Below are 16,241 nucleotides of genomic sequence, written 5' to 3'. Positions count from 1 at the left end.
GAAGGCAGTAGAGCGTGATCTGGTGTAAGGCAGGAGCCTGGGAGGCAATGGCGGAAGGTAGCAGCGGAGCGTGATCGGCTGCAAGGCAGGAGCCTGCAAGGCAAGGGCAGAAGGTAGCAGCGGAGTGTGATCGAAGGCTATGGCGGAAGGTAGCAGCGGAGCGTGATTGGCTGCTTGGCTGGAGCCTGGAAGGCAAGGACGGAAGGTAGCAGCGGAGCGTGATCGGCTGCAAGGCTGGATCCTGGAAGGCAAGGACGGAAGGTAGCAGCGGAGCGTGATCGGCTGCAAGGCTGGATCCTGGAAGGCAAGGACGGAAGGTAGTAGCGGAGCGTGATCGGCTGCAAGGATGGATCCTGGAAGGCAAGGACGGAAGGTAGCAACGGAGAGTGATCGGCTGCTATGCAGAGGAACCGCAAACAAAGATACTTAGCTTGAAGCAAAAAGGTGCTGGAAGGACTCTTAATGCAAGAGACTGAGCCCCTGCAGGCAGCAGCTTTTATCCTGCCCAGCCCAGCACAGAGGCAGGCTAATTGGTCGCACCTGGCTAAGCACACCTGCAGACAATCGGCCACCTCACTCTCTTATCCTGAGCTGGTGGGAGCAGAGCTGATCCCTATGGCTTCTGGGGATTGTAGTTCCGATGATGACCAATAGGAATAGCCAGGAATAGATGGTTATAGCCAGGTGCATTGTGGTAAGTGAAGTTTGTTGGAAAAAATAGAAAAGTATCAAAGACTCGAAAATGGGGAAATAGGTCCATATTGATCGCCAATGAATGCGCCCATGGCGCAGGCATGACAGATGGATGAGCAGATTCATGAATGACAGGATTGTGGCTAGAGGGGTGGGTGAGCGACCAGGTTGGGTAGGTTAGAGTATAGATGGGTGTGAGCTCTATGGGTACGTTGGGGGATGTGTGAGCCAGAGTATGTAGGACATGAGGAGTGAATGAAAATGTGAGTTAGTGTGGGATGGTCCAGTGATAAGTTACTGAGTGGATAGAGGTGGTGCTCTATTAAAATATCACTCCCTTTTCAAGTTTCTTCTCCATGGCATCTTCCAGGTCCCATGGGTTGGTAAAAGTACAGCAATATTTACAGATGTACACAGGAATTTCTACAAATTGACCTACAGAATTTGGGAGCAGGATGAACTTAACATGTCCGCCTGACAAATGCAGCTTCATTACCGCTAATATGAATATCACATGCAACGAAATCCTATGGAATTCATTGAAAGGATAAGGATTGCAACGAAATTCATTGAAAATGCATCCCCGAATTATTAAAGGCAATTTCACCTGTTTTACTTTTTAATTTACCACTACAAGTTGGAAATCTTAAAGATTTCATGGAGAGGCCCTTTTACACTTAAGTGCAAATGGAACTGGTCCCCTCTATATAATTCACATTACAAAACAAATCTCACTCTTACAGTCACTGTGTACATTTCCAGTCAAGATATAGATTGTGATTATATAAAGCCATACAATGTCAGTAGAAGCTATATGGTTTGTCAAAAAACAAACCATAACATATAATAATTTAATAAATAGCTTGCCTATCTGTTAGATTCTACGTGTCATGAAATAACCAACGATATCCGAGGTAAACATCAATATTTTAAGCCGTTTACATAAGAATTACATATAGAAATTGCAATTTCCAAGAACAAAGAAATTCTTCAACCAAGAACATCTTGCCTCCACTCCTTCTCTACAAAAACAGCCCTATAAAATCATCAATGAACCCCACAATGCAATGTTTACAGCTGGTAACATGGTCCATTCACAATTCTTCTGTGATGGTGTTGGAAAGATATTTTGCTAAGAAGATCCCTTGCCAAAATTACTATGAAATTGCACCTGGTAGATCACATATTAGCAATATACCTGACTCTATTGCTGAATATTCATCTAATCACAATTTAGGGCCTAATTCACAGAAGCGTTTTATACTTTTATACTGGCAAAAACCTATTGGAAAACGCTCTGTGAATTAGGCCATTCAGATCTCACTTGCGGCGGGGTTTCAAGCCATTGGATGCTGCACAACTAGTAAGAAATCTGAATACTACTTGGACCATTGCCCTCCATGTATCTATACGTGTCTGCCAAGCACTGCACACATTACAGAAAAGCCAAAGGAATGTTAAATACTTCCTTGACCACTTCAAGAGCATCAATAGTGTTTGAGTTTGTTTGTTTGTTTGTTTTTATTATTTATAATGCACGAGCGTACCCGGGGGTATGAGGGCGCAGCATTTAAGAAATTTCAAAGCTTGGTTACAATACACAGAGAAAATACATGATACAAAAATAGGTACATAGTGCTGTATACAAATCAGCAGTCATATTATAGGACCGTAATAAACAAGTAAGCAAGAAAGGCACGCGTGGTTACAATGTGTGCGGGTAGCACCGGCATTTCATTGTCTTAATGGGACTCCAATTTCAGCCAGGAGACAACCTTGGATCGGAAGTTCTGATAGGGTAGGTCTGCTCTACTGTTTGGAGGCAGTGAGTTCCAGAGCTTGGCAGCTTTTACCCAGAAACTGTTACCCCCTATGGTGGCCAGTTTGTGCTGATATCACCACTGCCATGTAAACCACAAACAGGTCTGGCAGACCACATGAATCTTTGGAAAATTGCTAACTTGCCCAGTCTGGACAAATTATTGGAGAGGAAAATTGTCCAACCTTTGCAACTCTTCATTCATTAAGGAGAAATGGGGGTTACCGCCAGTTCAATCAGCCGTTCACCCTCTCTCTAGTACACAAGGAGTAATAGCAGCCCTGCTAGATGACCTGACGTGGTTGGCAGATGATAGGGGTGCAGGAATTATGGTGCTACCTGTTAGCAGTTTTCAACACTATTAATCACCAATTACTCCAAATGCTCCTATCTCGTTTATATGCTCTAGGAGTCCATGAGAAAGCACTGAAGTGGAGAACTTCATTCGTCTCCATTAGATTACAGAAAGCTGTGATTGCGCCCTTTGCCTTTGGCTCCCCAAAGTATCACTTGGCCTGCGGATACCCACAGAGCGCAAATCTCTGCCTCCCGTGGTATTTAACATTTACCACCCTTCCACCTAATAATAGTATTCAAAATGCTTGTGGCAACCACTTTAATTTCAAAATCACACAGGATACTTTGAATCCCATCAAAAACTTTGCAAAATCTTTACTGTTTCATGGTTTCTTGGATGTGTAGAAATAATTTGCAATCTAAAACGTCTCTGAGCTTATGGTTGGGTCTTCAAAGTAGACTTGGCCATCACATATATCTGGACAGTGCAACTAGGCCCTTGTCCTTTTGCCTTCTAAGGCAGCTTGGAAATTGGAGTGTGGGTAGACTGATTTGTGTATGTCGTTCCAGGTCTCGAAGGTAGCACACTGAAAGTTATTTTTCCATGTATTGCCTTTCCTTGCAGGGTCCAAACAATTCTGCACTGGTAATGACACATATGGACCATGCAAACTGCATCTACCTGTGTATCCCCAAATAGGCAGCAAAGCATTTACATAGAATACAGCATCCTGAATACTTTCTATGCTTAGGAAATCAGATGGCATCTCCTCAGCACTATGCTGGTTACTCTGCATAGCTCATGGAATATTTACACCAATATAGCCGGATATACACATTAGCTTTCCAGATAGATAATTTTATTGCAATATTGGACAATCAAAGGACGTTTTCGGCGGCTCTGTCACACTATTTAAAATGGCCAATTGGCATCATTGTTCAAAGCTTCAGGTTGTGAGTCAGGCAATGCACGCCAGAGGCAACCTTCCTAAGTAATCTATAGTAGTGAATGTGATCTGGACAGCTCTGGTTATGTTAATAAAGCAACGGGATAGTCCTGCCCCCACATGGACACTATTGTAATTGCAGCCTTGATGTTGCTTACTAAGTAAAGTGCTCCTGCAACACTTCATCAGAAAATAAAGTGTTCAAGGTTTGAAAATGACAGTGCGTATGCAAATGCCTTTTAGCAGGATATCTGCAGTCTTTGGAAACTCACCATCACAGAGTTGGGACAGCCACGAGAGGCATCTGCAATAGGGTTGTTTTCTTTTTCTTTTCTGCATGCAGAGAAAAGCAGACTGTCCTTGTTTGCTCTTCATGGCTCCTCCTCAGATCGGAAGCGATGTGAGGGGCATTCACCTGCCATTAAGATTCTTTTTTGATCTTTGTTGTGTCCTGGGGCCATAAGTGACATTTCTAGGGTTGCTTGTTCTCCCATTCATGAGGCATGGCTTCGCAGGTTAGGCATTTGGACTCTCCACTGCAGTAATTATGGTCTTATGCACTTTTGCCACATACAGTTCCCCGACAGTATGCTTTCCCTGAACAGCGGCCTATCGGTGAACGACGCGCATTCAGGAAGTGGGGCTGGTGGCGACGTGACTGGTGAGGTAAGGAGGTGGTTTGGGGAGGGCTAGGCGTAGGGGTATGTGTTTGCGTGTGTGTGTGTGTTTGTAAGTGTTTGTGTATAAATGTGTAACATTTTGGTTTGGTAACAGCAGGGTGTGTGAGGTGACGGGGGTGTCCCCCATGGAACAGATGGCATGTTGTGGGGGGAGGAGGGAGGAGGGAAAAAGGAGGCTGCAGTGGGTTGCCCAACATTGGGACATGGGTGGGGGCTCTGAGGGGGAATGATGTTTCCCTGCAGCGCTGTAACCGGACTCAGCAAAATGAGTTTCTGCGAATTCAGCCTGTGGGGAAACATCATAGAAACGTAATTATTCAGTGAAGCCAGACGCACTCAGGAAAGAGTGCCAGATGGCCCCATGTTTCAGTCCAAGTGCAACTTGGCCGAGCAGTCTAAAAATGTTTTAAAATTGGCCAAAAAGATAACTGGTGCCAGATTACACAAACTTTGCACTAGTGCAAGTACAAAGTTTGCATGGTATTAGCACTGAGGCAAAGTTTGCCGTATTTCTAAAAACACTTGAAAATATTAGAAAATCATTGCACCATGACAAGTGCTGTTTGGCATGGTATAAGCACCAAGGCAAAAATTGCCCTAGAGGAAAAATGTATATTTTCGATGCATATTTGTATCAGGGCAAAGTTTGCCCTAGTGCAAATACCATTCCGTATTAGCACTAGGAAATGGTATTTGCCCTGGTGCATGAATACAGTGAAAATGTATCTTTTTTGCACTCAGCAATTTTCTACCTAATGCTTATATCAGGCCAAAATGCACTTGTCATGGTGCAATGGTTTTCTAATATTTCCAAGTGCCTTTAAAATACGGCAAACTTTTCCCTAGTGCTAATACCGTGCAATCTTTGCACTTGCACCAGTGCAAATATTATGTAATCTGGCCCTTGGAGGGAACAGGTCTGGAAACAAAAGCCTCAGTGGGCAGAGACACAGGGGCTCATTTTGGAGCCCTGCATGATTTGGTGGTGACCCGTTACGCGTGCACCTTCACGCACAAGAGTCCCTGGTGCCAAATGTTGGTTATTTGCACAGTGGAGTGCAAGAGGCAGTGTACAAGCAGTCACGCCATCTTTTTACCTCCCATTTTGCACTATGCCATGCAAATTGATTAAACGCCTGCCATGTACGCATGGCAGGCAGCGTTTACAATAGATTCCCAGCACAAAAAGCCAGTGGACTACATAGGAATATCCATAGGGTTCCATAGAAATATCCATCATTTGCGTTGACATGAGAATGCTTGCCGGCGCAAATACTGAAGCATTTGTAAAGCAGGAAGGAAGGGAGCGCGGGAAACATAGGTCATGTTCCGCACCTCCTCTCCACTATACAAATTATGGAAAATGGGGCATAACTTAAACTAAATTCATAAATCCACTGCGTCAGGCTTTTATGACTTTCATTTGATTCATGCCAAGCTCAAAATGAGCTAAATAAAGTTTTATTTTAGGCCCTTCAGAATAGGTCAATAATGTCATATGACCATGCCCTCTCATGAATGAAGGGAAATGTATTACGGAAGTATTGGAACAGCTAAGTACAAAAAGTAAAATCAGACCCATGGAGGTCTTCTGAATTTAATAGGTCTCTAATGAGATGGCCAGTGCAGTGAGTCTACAACCACTTAATGATGGTCTAGAACTAATTGGAATCATACCATTACTGCAACTTTACAATGTCACCCGTACGAAAACTGTGCCTTTGTGCACTTCAAAAATGCTGACCCCTATTACTGCACCGAAGCAGAGCAAGGATTCCAGGGGTGTCCCCCACTCTCCTTTGTCGCAGTAATGGGAGTCCAGGGTTGCAGCGGTGTCCCCTGCTTACAATTACAGAATCTTGGCTTCACGAAGCAGCAGGCCCTGTGCTGACCTTAGCCATACCCAATGATTACACTATCCTCAGAGTGGATAGATTTGAAGCTCAAGGTGGTGGACTAGCTATTATTGCCAAAATTAACCTCTCTATGAGAATATCATCCTCGCCTAATTTCAAATCATGTGAAGTCATGTCAATTAAAATACCCACAAACGCTGAACAATACCTCCCAAACCTTATTGTTAGGAGACTTCAATATAGGCTTTAATGATACTAACGACCAACAAGCCATTGCAGCGGCCAAAACCCTGACAGAACTCGGTATCACCCAAAGAGTGAACAAACCGACTCATAATAAAGGGAGAATTATCGATTGGGTTGCAGATCACAACTGTAATGCCTCCATCTCTCCATCTCACCCCAAATCTGGATGGACCATTACCTGATATCTTTTAAACTAGCAACTAAAAGACCTACCCCACAGCCACCTTTTGCCACTCCTATACTCACTAGAAATAAGAAAAAATATCACAGTAGACAAACTACTCCCCTGTATCTTGCCCACTCTTAACTCCTTACCTGACAACATGGATCCTAGTCTCTTAGTTGAAGAATATAACAAAGTCATTAACAAAACTCTTGATAATATCGCCCCGTTAAAACTCAGAAATAGTAAACCTAAAAGCCACCTAAACAACTGGTTTACTCCTTATTTAAAAAACCTAAGACTAGACAAAAGAAAATGTGAAACTGCCTGGAAACTTCATCCCACCGCAGAAAACAAATCAAAGCTGATCAATATCTGATCCCAATACAAGAAGGATATCCTCTTAGCCAAACAAGAAACTTGCAATACAGAATCACGCAAGCGAACTCTAGTATGAAGGAGCTTTTCACTATTCTAAATGAATTAGAAAATCCTATCATATCCCAAGACAACTGTGTCAAAGACAAAACCTGGTGCTGTGATATCCAGCATGCGCTAGCCAACAAAGTCTTGAACCTTCAAAATAAAATAGCACTAAAGAAAGTGTCACCAACTTCTGCGACACTATCCAAAAAAACACCACTACCTAAAATCAAACCCACTACCCAATTATACTTCTCTAAAGTCTCCATTATAGAGGTCGAGAAAGTTATATTGGGTCTCAAACCATCTAACTGTAAGGGTGACCAATGCCCAGCACAACTGATCAAGGATGCGGTAGGGATTTAGCACCGTTCATTACTAAACTTATCAATGTTTCCTTTACATCCGGCACGATACCTAGCAATCTTAAGGAATCTTGGGTACTCCCACTCCTTAAGAAGCAAACGTTAGATCCCTCCATACCAACCAACTACAGGCCTATCACCACTGTGCCATTCCTGCTAAAAATCTTAGACAAGGTTGTATACATCCAAATCCAGAACTTCTTAGAATTTAACCAACTATTAGGCTCACGTCAATCAGGTTTCCGACCATAACATGGCACAGAAACAGCACTCATCGATCTTAAAGCCCAAATAGACAAATTAAGAGACAATGGAAAACCTGCACTCCTCCTCCTCCTTGACCTGTCGGCGGCTTTCGACTTAGTGGATCATAATGTCTTATCTAGCCACTTGGACTCAGCTGCCCATTTCTCCAGCGAGGCAATAGCGTGGATACAATCTTTCCTCAGCGACTGAACTATGAGGGTTTTCTCGCCATCTGCAACCACGGATCCCATCCCCACCACTTGCAGGGTGCCCCAGGGCTTTTGTGATTCTCCAATCCTGTATAATATCTTCACCAAGCCCCGTTTTGATGACTTGGACCATCTGGGTATCACCTACACTAATTATGCAGACTATACCCAGATCCTCCTACCACTTACAGGGGACTATAGCAAGGATTTAGCATTGGTGAATATAATTTACAGTATCGTTCAGGCATGGATGGCCACTCACGGCCTCTGCCTTAACGATGATAAAACATAGCTTCTCATCCTGGGAACCGCATCTCTTCTCACCAGACTTGGCACGGAATACTCCTATTTCATCATCGATGGGAACCTTATTAAGGTTGCCAAGGAAGTAAAAACATTAGGTTTTTACTTAGATTCCACCCTATCATTCAGCAAACAGGTAAACTCCCTAGCCTCCTCTGCAGCATATACATGCAAATTAATTAGAGCTGGCAAACAATTCCTCTCATCCAACAGTTGCATGATCCTAGCCAGAGCCCTCATCATATCCAAACTAGATAACTGCAACACCCTATACATTGGAGCGATGAAAATCATTACTAACAAAATACAGATACTCCAAAACAATGCCTTTAGAGCTGCACTCAGTGGCCCTCATTACGATACCGGCGCTAAACCATGGCGCTATTAGCACCATGGTTGGTGCCGGTATCGTAATGTGTCCGCCATGGTGAAATGGGAAAATACCGCCCCATTCCAAGGTTGGCAGGGCAGTATTTCCCCATTTCCCCATGGCCCTTCCCCATTCCCATTTTTGCCCCATAGGGCATAATGGGAATGGCGAAGGTGCTAAGTATGGGACCGCAAATTGCAGTACCATACTTACCACGAAGGTCCCTTTGCGGGTCCCTACTTTAACGGCTGGTCTAGACCAGCCGTTAAGGTCGGGTCCTGCAAAGGGACCTCGTAATTAGGCGCTAATGGGTTAACGGCGCTGCAGCCTTTTACGGCGCCATTAACCCATTAGCGCCAGTGTCGTAATGAGGCCCAGTATCTCTGAGAAAGAACATATTTCTGAAACACGAAGGAAGCACAAGTGGTTATCCACTCATGAGAAAATCAAACTGAAAATAGCTTCCCTCATCCATAAATGCCTAAATAATAAAGCACCACAATATCTAATAGAAAGATTTTCGAGAAAAACATCTATTAGACCTATGAGACTAGTGAATTCCAACTGCCTTCAGGTACCTCGCTTTAAACTTTTCACCATTGGGGGCACCAGTTTCTCAGTTAAAGCATCCCTACTGTGGAACTCACTACCTACCACGATGAGAATGGACCAAACCTTTACCAAATTTAGGCAAAGTCTGATCACATGGCTCTTAAAGAATGATGATAAATGAACCTGCAGAACTTGACCTCACCTGTAAATAACTGTACATCTTCCTGTATATAGTGTGTCTGTATATTCTTTACCACTGTATATTCTCCACCATTGCTTACTGTATATACCTATACCTAATGATTGCTATATTTGATGTTTTTCTGATGCTTGTGTAACCAATGTAACCTGTGCACCAAGCTGTATGTCTTCCTACATTGTGCCTACGCCCTGATACCTTCGGGTCTGGCGCGCATAATAAATATTAAACAAACAACCAAACAATTACGGTAAGCGGGGGACAGGAAAAAGAAAACAAAAGGACCCATCAGCGTTGGCATCGCCCCATGTAGTGGGAGGAACTGATGCCACAGGGGTACAAGAGAGTCAGCGGCACACACATAAGTGTGCTACAGTAAAGGTAAGTGGGGCGAGGGTGGGGGTTGGAGGATTGCGGGCAAAAGCGAACTATCTTATCACTGCGCCGCGCCATAATTGGCATCGACATTTTCATCAGCGCAGTTATGGGCGGTGCAGTGAACACATATATTAGAACTAATGTAATGTAACAGTGTTAACCAAACATTAAAGAGCCTTACTAAAATGAAAGAGTCTTTATATATTAGGTGATATTGTCTGCAGGTGGAAGGGAGCATCCGTGGTGATAGCTTCGTATAGGATAAAATGGCTTTCAAGGTAATGTAGTTTTGTGGGGGTAGTGAGCAAATTGTGATGGGAGTGTGTGTTCCATAATTGTATTTGCAGACACATTTTATGAGGAGAGCAGTAGCATGGATGATGCTTCTCATAGGTGTTAGGATGGTGGTGGATAGGCTTGTGGTTAGGGAATTAGCTCTGTGCAGCTAGGATAAGACCAGGGCCTGCATAGTGGTCATGAACCTGGTGTCTGGTAGCAAGAGCTTGATTTATAATAGTTGATAATTGTTGGTGCCATATTTTCTGAGTTTTCTTCACTGGGTGTGTTTTGAATGAAGGGTCAATATCTATGTGGAATCACAGATACTTCACACAAGGGTTCAGCCTTGGATTGAAGCCCTTGAGATTAATTGTGGACTGCTAGGTTTCAATGTGGGGATGTTCACTGTTATCAAAAGGGAGCAATAATTTCATCTTAATGGGGTTCATTTTGAAGTAGGTTCTACACCACCAGGTCTGGATCAGCACAAGGCAGGCCTTAAGTTGGTAGATGCCTTTGATGGATAATATTTTCAGATAGAGTTGCATACCATCTGCATATTGGTGGATAGAGATGTTGTAGCTGGTGAGGTGGATCCCAATAGGGCTTGAAGATCATATGTGGATGTATTCTTCTAGGACTCCACAGGTGACCGGTTGTGATGCTGGAAATGCATGGGAGGGACAGGGCCTCCGTATCCTTGTCCTTTATTGCCTTTTCATGTATGTTCTGTCTTGGTTTCCACGCAGGAGTTCATGTGGGACTCCTGACGGTGTGGCTCTTCCTGTATTTGGTTTGGTGAACAGACCCTTGGGATACCCTTATGGCACCCATGGGTGGGAGAACGACCCTGTACTCCTAGTGTATGTTTTTGGGCACTTGTGTGTGGCCCACAGAGCAGGGTACGGGCTGGTGGCAGCTCCGGGCTGAATTGACAGGTGCCCTGTGCATCCTCCATTTTGGGATGCCCAGGTCCTGTCATTGGAATCAGTGGATTCCTGATAGGAAACAAGATGGCCCGTTACCTCTTGCTTTCTATCAGCTATTACCTTACTTTTCCCGAAGTTCTGGGAAGCCCTGACTCTGTCCCTTCCCCCTGACTGGCTTTTGGGTGGAAATTCCATACGTGGTGTTGTGGAGAAGTCCATGCCAGACCGACTGGAGCCTTCCCAATGACTGTATGTTGTGGGTACGCCTGTGGGGTTGGACCTGGGTTAATGGAGTGTGTGACGAATAGGCATTTCATGTTATGGGTGCTTAGTATCTGCTGTATATCACAATGACTGAGACTGCCCTGCCCCAAACTGTCTGAATCCACATTCTGTGTTGTGAGTGTCTGGATGGAGAAGAATGGCCTGAATGCAATGTGCACCTGATTGGCTGCCTGGCTGCCTGAATGCCTTTTGAATGATTGGTTGCTTGAATGTGACCCAGCAGAGTGAATGGGCGATCAAAAGTATATCTGGGGGACTCTCACTGCTAGAAATCATTCAGAAGCTGAAGTCGAAACTGATGCTTAACTTTGAAGCCCACTGGAAGAAGAACTGTTGCTGCTGTCCTTCGCTAATCTGAAATCTGCTGTGCCTTCAAGGAACTGATCCAAGAGAGGACCTGGCTAGGAGACCTCTTCTCGAGCTACGAGGGACCATCGTGCACCAGCTGATCTTTGCCAAAGCTACCTGGTAGACAGACATACGAAAGGCTGCCGACCAGAGAAGGGGACCGCCACAGAGAACGAAGAGAAGCACCGGACAGCCATCCACCGTTACCGACCACCTTCACCGACCGGAGCCACAGTGCCCCCTTGCCTAAGAACATTTTGATTCAAGGACTCCCTTGTTCATCACCGTCAACCACTTTCGTCCTGCTGGAGAAAGTCAAGGCCGCTGACGGCCGAGGAGAATCCGCCGGTGGATTTCCCGCCACCTGAAGACCTCAGAGATGCAGATGAAGCTACTGAAGCCAGCCGTGGTCCCGTCCCATTCACTGATGTCAGACGCCGACGACCCAATGCCCTTGCTGGGCCAAAGTTCTTCATTGACTCTTTGCGGCAACGAACACTCGTCGACAAGGTGCACCGCATGCCTCAGCTTGCAGGACGTTTTCGGCTGATCGCCAACGAGCCTCGTAAGTACCGAAGCTGCTGCGGCAAAAACAGTGTTCACCCTTTTCCCTCGTGGGATCTCGACAATCCGTGGCTCCTGTCTTAAAGGGAGCCGCTCAAGAAGGATCTGTTGACGACCCGATGTCGAACTCTGCTATTCCAGGTACATTGGGCTTGTAGAACTATTTAGAAGGAAATAAGACTCTTGTGAATAATATATGGACTGGGCTTGTATGATATATCTTTATTTACAGGTTGCCCAAGTGGGGTATCCTCATACAGAACTGTGCCCAGGTAAACGGGCCCAGTATTCTACCTATTGTTCTAACCAACTGCTTTTCCTCCTATGTCATTTGTTGGTTCTCTTTATTACTTGATTTGTATGACATTTAAACCAAGTACAGTTGATGCACTTCAATAAAATCTAATAGTAATTGTGGTACCATGTAGAACTGTGTATATATTTGCCATTGTAGATTAACTGAGCACAAAGTGAGTTATTGTGATTGTGTATATAACCTGGAACCTTAATTAAATAAAGACTGTGTTTTCACTAACATAGTGTGTGGACATTCCTTTGTAGGTGCTTGGGGACTACACTCTACTTAAGAACCAGCATGCATCCCCTCCTGAGAGCTAAGCCTTGATTGCTCGCCACGATACCAATAATAGAGAATCTTGGCTGGGGTCCTCTGTGTCTCTCCTCTTCCATATAGAGAGCAGGAGTACAGACACCCCCCCTCAAGTCTTTACACTGGTGGAGGTGGCAATCTGGAGGTATCCATCTGGATGAAGTTATGGTGGTTGTCTCAGTCAGAGATGAACCAGCAGAGGATGTTCTCTCCCGTGCCAATGCAATTCTGCAGTATTTTGATGAATCCTTGATTTTCTCCTTTGCTAAAGGCTGCAACGGATCAAGGAGAGCCAGCTGAAAGGGGTTTCTATCATCAAGGATGCAGATCGCATCGCCTACCATGCAGATGATGGCTGTCTCTGTGATGCATCTTAGTCTGAAGCCTGATTGAGAGGTGTGTAAGAAGCAGCTGGCATAAATGTTTACTGAAGTTGGGTGGCTATCGTTCTTTCAAGGATCTTGCAGAGTAAAGGAAAGTGTATGATGGGGGTTAGATGTTGAAGTCATCAGGGTGCAGCATTGGTTTCATGAGTGAAGGACCTGTCCAGCTTTGGAGGTTATGGCAAAGTTACCCTAAGTGAGGAATGTTTTAATAGTGTCTGAAAGAGGTGGGTAGATTCAGTGAAGGTGTCTAGAGAATGGATGCTGGAAAGATGAAATCACCCATTTCCCATGCTGGGATGGTTGGATGGGGGTGTTATCTGCTTTGGTGTTAAGCTCAGTACTTTGGTTGATCCTGCTGATCTTGGCAATGAAGAGGTTGGTCATGGCACTGAATTTACCCTCTGGAATGTGGTATGAGAGATTCCAAAGTGGGTTGTTGTACAGTTTAAATGCTTGAAGAGAGAGATCTGTGGTGTTCACGTAGCGATGGGCATTGCTGCGATCATCATTTTTCTTTGAGATATCCAAAGAGCTTTAGGTACCGTCAGGTGAGATGGGTTATGGACTGGTGCCCAAATGTCCCTTAGTTTCAGATTACTTCTTTATTTATTGATATGCCTATAGCGTGCCGAAAGCCTGCAGGCATCAGGGCACATCAACACAGAACAACCTAAACATACAACATATAATTACTGCGGGTACTAACAGAATGTTTTGCTGATCTAAAGTGAGCTCATTTGAACAAATGAGTTTTCAGGAGTTTCCTAAAGGTCAAATATTTATTTTCCAGCCAGAGAGTAAGAAGCAGCTTATTCCTGTGTTGAACTGCATGCACTGGAAAGGCTTTACCTGAACCGGTAGTTGTACCCGAAACGTGGCACACTTAACCTGCCTTGATTTTCTGATCTCAAGGACCGTGTCAGGATGTATCTCGATAAATGTTTCTTGAGATAGGTTGGGGCCGAGCCATACAGACACCTGTGGACTATGGTCATGGATTTGAATAGATACCTTTCTTCTATCCTCAACCAATGCAGAGATTTCCTTCCTCCTGTTACAGGCTCTCTGTTCTTGATCCCTTTGATAATGCGAATGGCATTATCCTCCATCACCTGGGAAATCTCTATCTCCTTCTTGGTTGCCCCCGCAGCAGCGCATTGCCATAGTCCAGGCGAGATAGGATAATGGCCCTGGCAATTGTAGCCGTATTTTCCTCATTTAGAAACGGTCAGATGGCTCTTAGTAGGTGTAGGCAGTAGGCATTATTCTTATGAAGAAACTTAACCTGTGCCTCAGACCCCACCGATGCCTCCACAATCATCCCTAGCATTTTAACCTGGGTCATTACTGGGATGCTAGTATCATTGATAACAAAGGTTTTATATTCAGCGCCTAACTTGGCTCTGGCTTGGCGTGTGCCAAAAATCATCATCTCTGTTTTTGTGTTGTTCAGACACATCCAATTGTGCTTCATCTATTTGTCTATGGTGTTATAAACTGCTAGTATTTTAGCACCATCTATGAGATGATCACCCTCCAGCTCGAGCACTCACTGTGTATCGTCGGTGTAGTTCATAAACAACATGCTGACTCATTCCAGGAGGTCACAAAGACATCTCATTTATAGGTTAAATAGCAGTGGCGACAAGCTGGCTCCCTGTGGGACTCCAAAGTTGATGTTGGCCGCCTCTGAGAATTTTGTCCCCAATTGTCTTTAGCTTTGCGATCCACCAAAAATGAAATCAGCCATGCCTGTGCGGTCGGCGAGCATCCTGCCTTTCTGTCCATTGCCTTTTGCAATAATTGGTAGTCAACCAAATCAAAAGCAGCACTAAGATCTTTGCTAATGTTGAGTTCTTGTATGTACCAGAGAGACATGGTGTAGGTCAGATGGCTTATTTTTTTTCTGCTGCATTTAAGACGATCCTGTACTTCAGGGTGTTTTTGACTGCTTCTACTCGGGTGCTGCAATTCATGCTGCCTGGTCCTGACAAGGTGGTGGGGAATGTTCCCATGTCTTCTGGGAGTAGTTCTAGATGGATGTCATTGTGGGAGCAGGATGTCTGTTTTATAGACTTTGGTTGGGTGTGTTTGGGGAAAGTGACATGGTGCAGGATGAAGGAAATGGCAAGGTGATGTGACTAGTCTAGAGTCAGGGGTGTGTTGTATTGAGGGCTGGTAAGCTGGAAGTTCCTTTTGTTCTGAGGTGGGTCAGTTGTGTGCTGAGGGATGTTATTGTGTTCAGTAGTTTCAAAAGGCCCTCCTCCCTCTCAATTGTTTTGGTGACAGAGCTGCCTGTGAGGATCAAGTCACTGATGTAGATGTTTTTGGCATGTGTGAGGAAGATGATGGTGAGCAGTAGGGTGAAGTTGTTGACGATGCATATTGTGGGCTTAAGACGTCAGTAGATGAGGTTTAAGGTGGCAGTGTCGATGAGAGAGAGGGTGAAGTGGCAGTCGAGTTCTTGAAGGAGCGTATGGTGGCTTCCTGCAGTCTGGTGCAAGCCAGGATGAGTGGAAACAAATCCCCCCATATGTATCCGTATCATAGAGAACAGGTGGCTGGTGCACACTTCTATTCATTAACAGGTTCCTCGGCTCTGATCTGGTGCTCCTGTTCTCAATAAATAGACATATTCTTTACAGGCATGCGCTATGCACTGGTTTTAGCAGAGCTTGATATGGTACTTTGAATATGCATTGTTTCATCCTCGATTCTTATTTATTTAAAAATACCAGCAAGTTATGGCCTAAAAGTTGTACATACTTTCCAATTAACTCCCGCTGAAAGTGTTAATCATGTTTTACAATAAACATTCTTATACATTTGCATACATGACATTTGCCAAACCTAATATTCATGTCTCTTTACAACTTGTATCTTCTGCTCTGAGAATGTTACAAATTTTTAGTGGTTATGATCAAACACAAAACCCTATTTTTTTGCAAACTGAATGTCTCTCTGAATCTGCAACCATTTTGCTTTTGCTGCCATTTTCAATGTCAGCAAGGCAGCTTTCTAAATGTCCTCCTCGTGCTCTGGTAGAGTGAAATCAACCAAATCCTGGGAAAGTTTCCAAGATGTCATCCGCAAT

Source organism: Ambystoma mexicanum, chromosome 5q (assembly GCF_040938575.1).
Source record: "Ambystoma mexicanum isolate Mex_15411 chromosome 5q, UKY_AmexF1_1, whole genome shotgun sequence".
NCBI classification, from domain to species: domain Eukaryota; kingdom Metazoa; phylum Chordata; class Amphibia; order Caudata; family Ambystomatidae; genus Ambystoma; species Ambystoma mexicanum.
Note: the sequence above shows the minus strand (reverse complement) of the source record.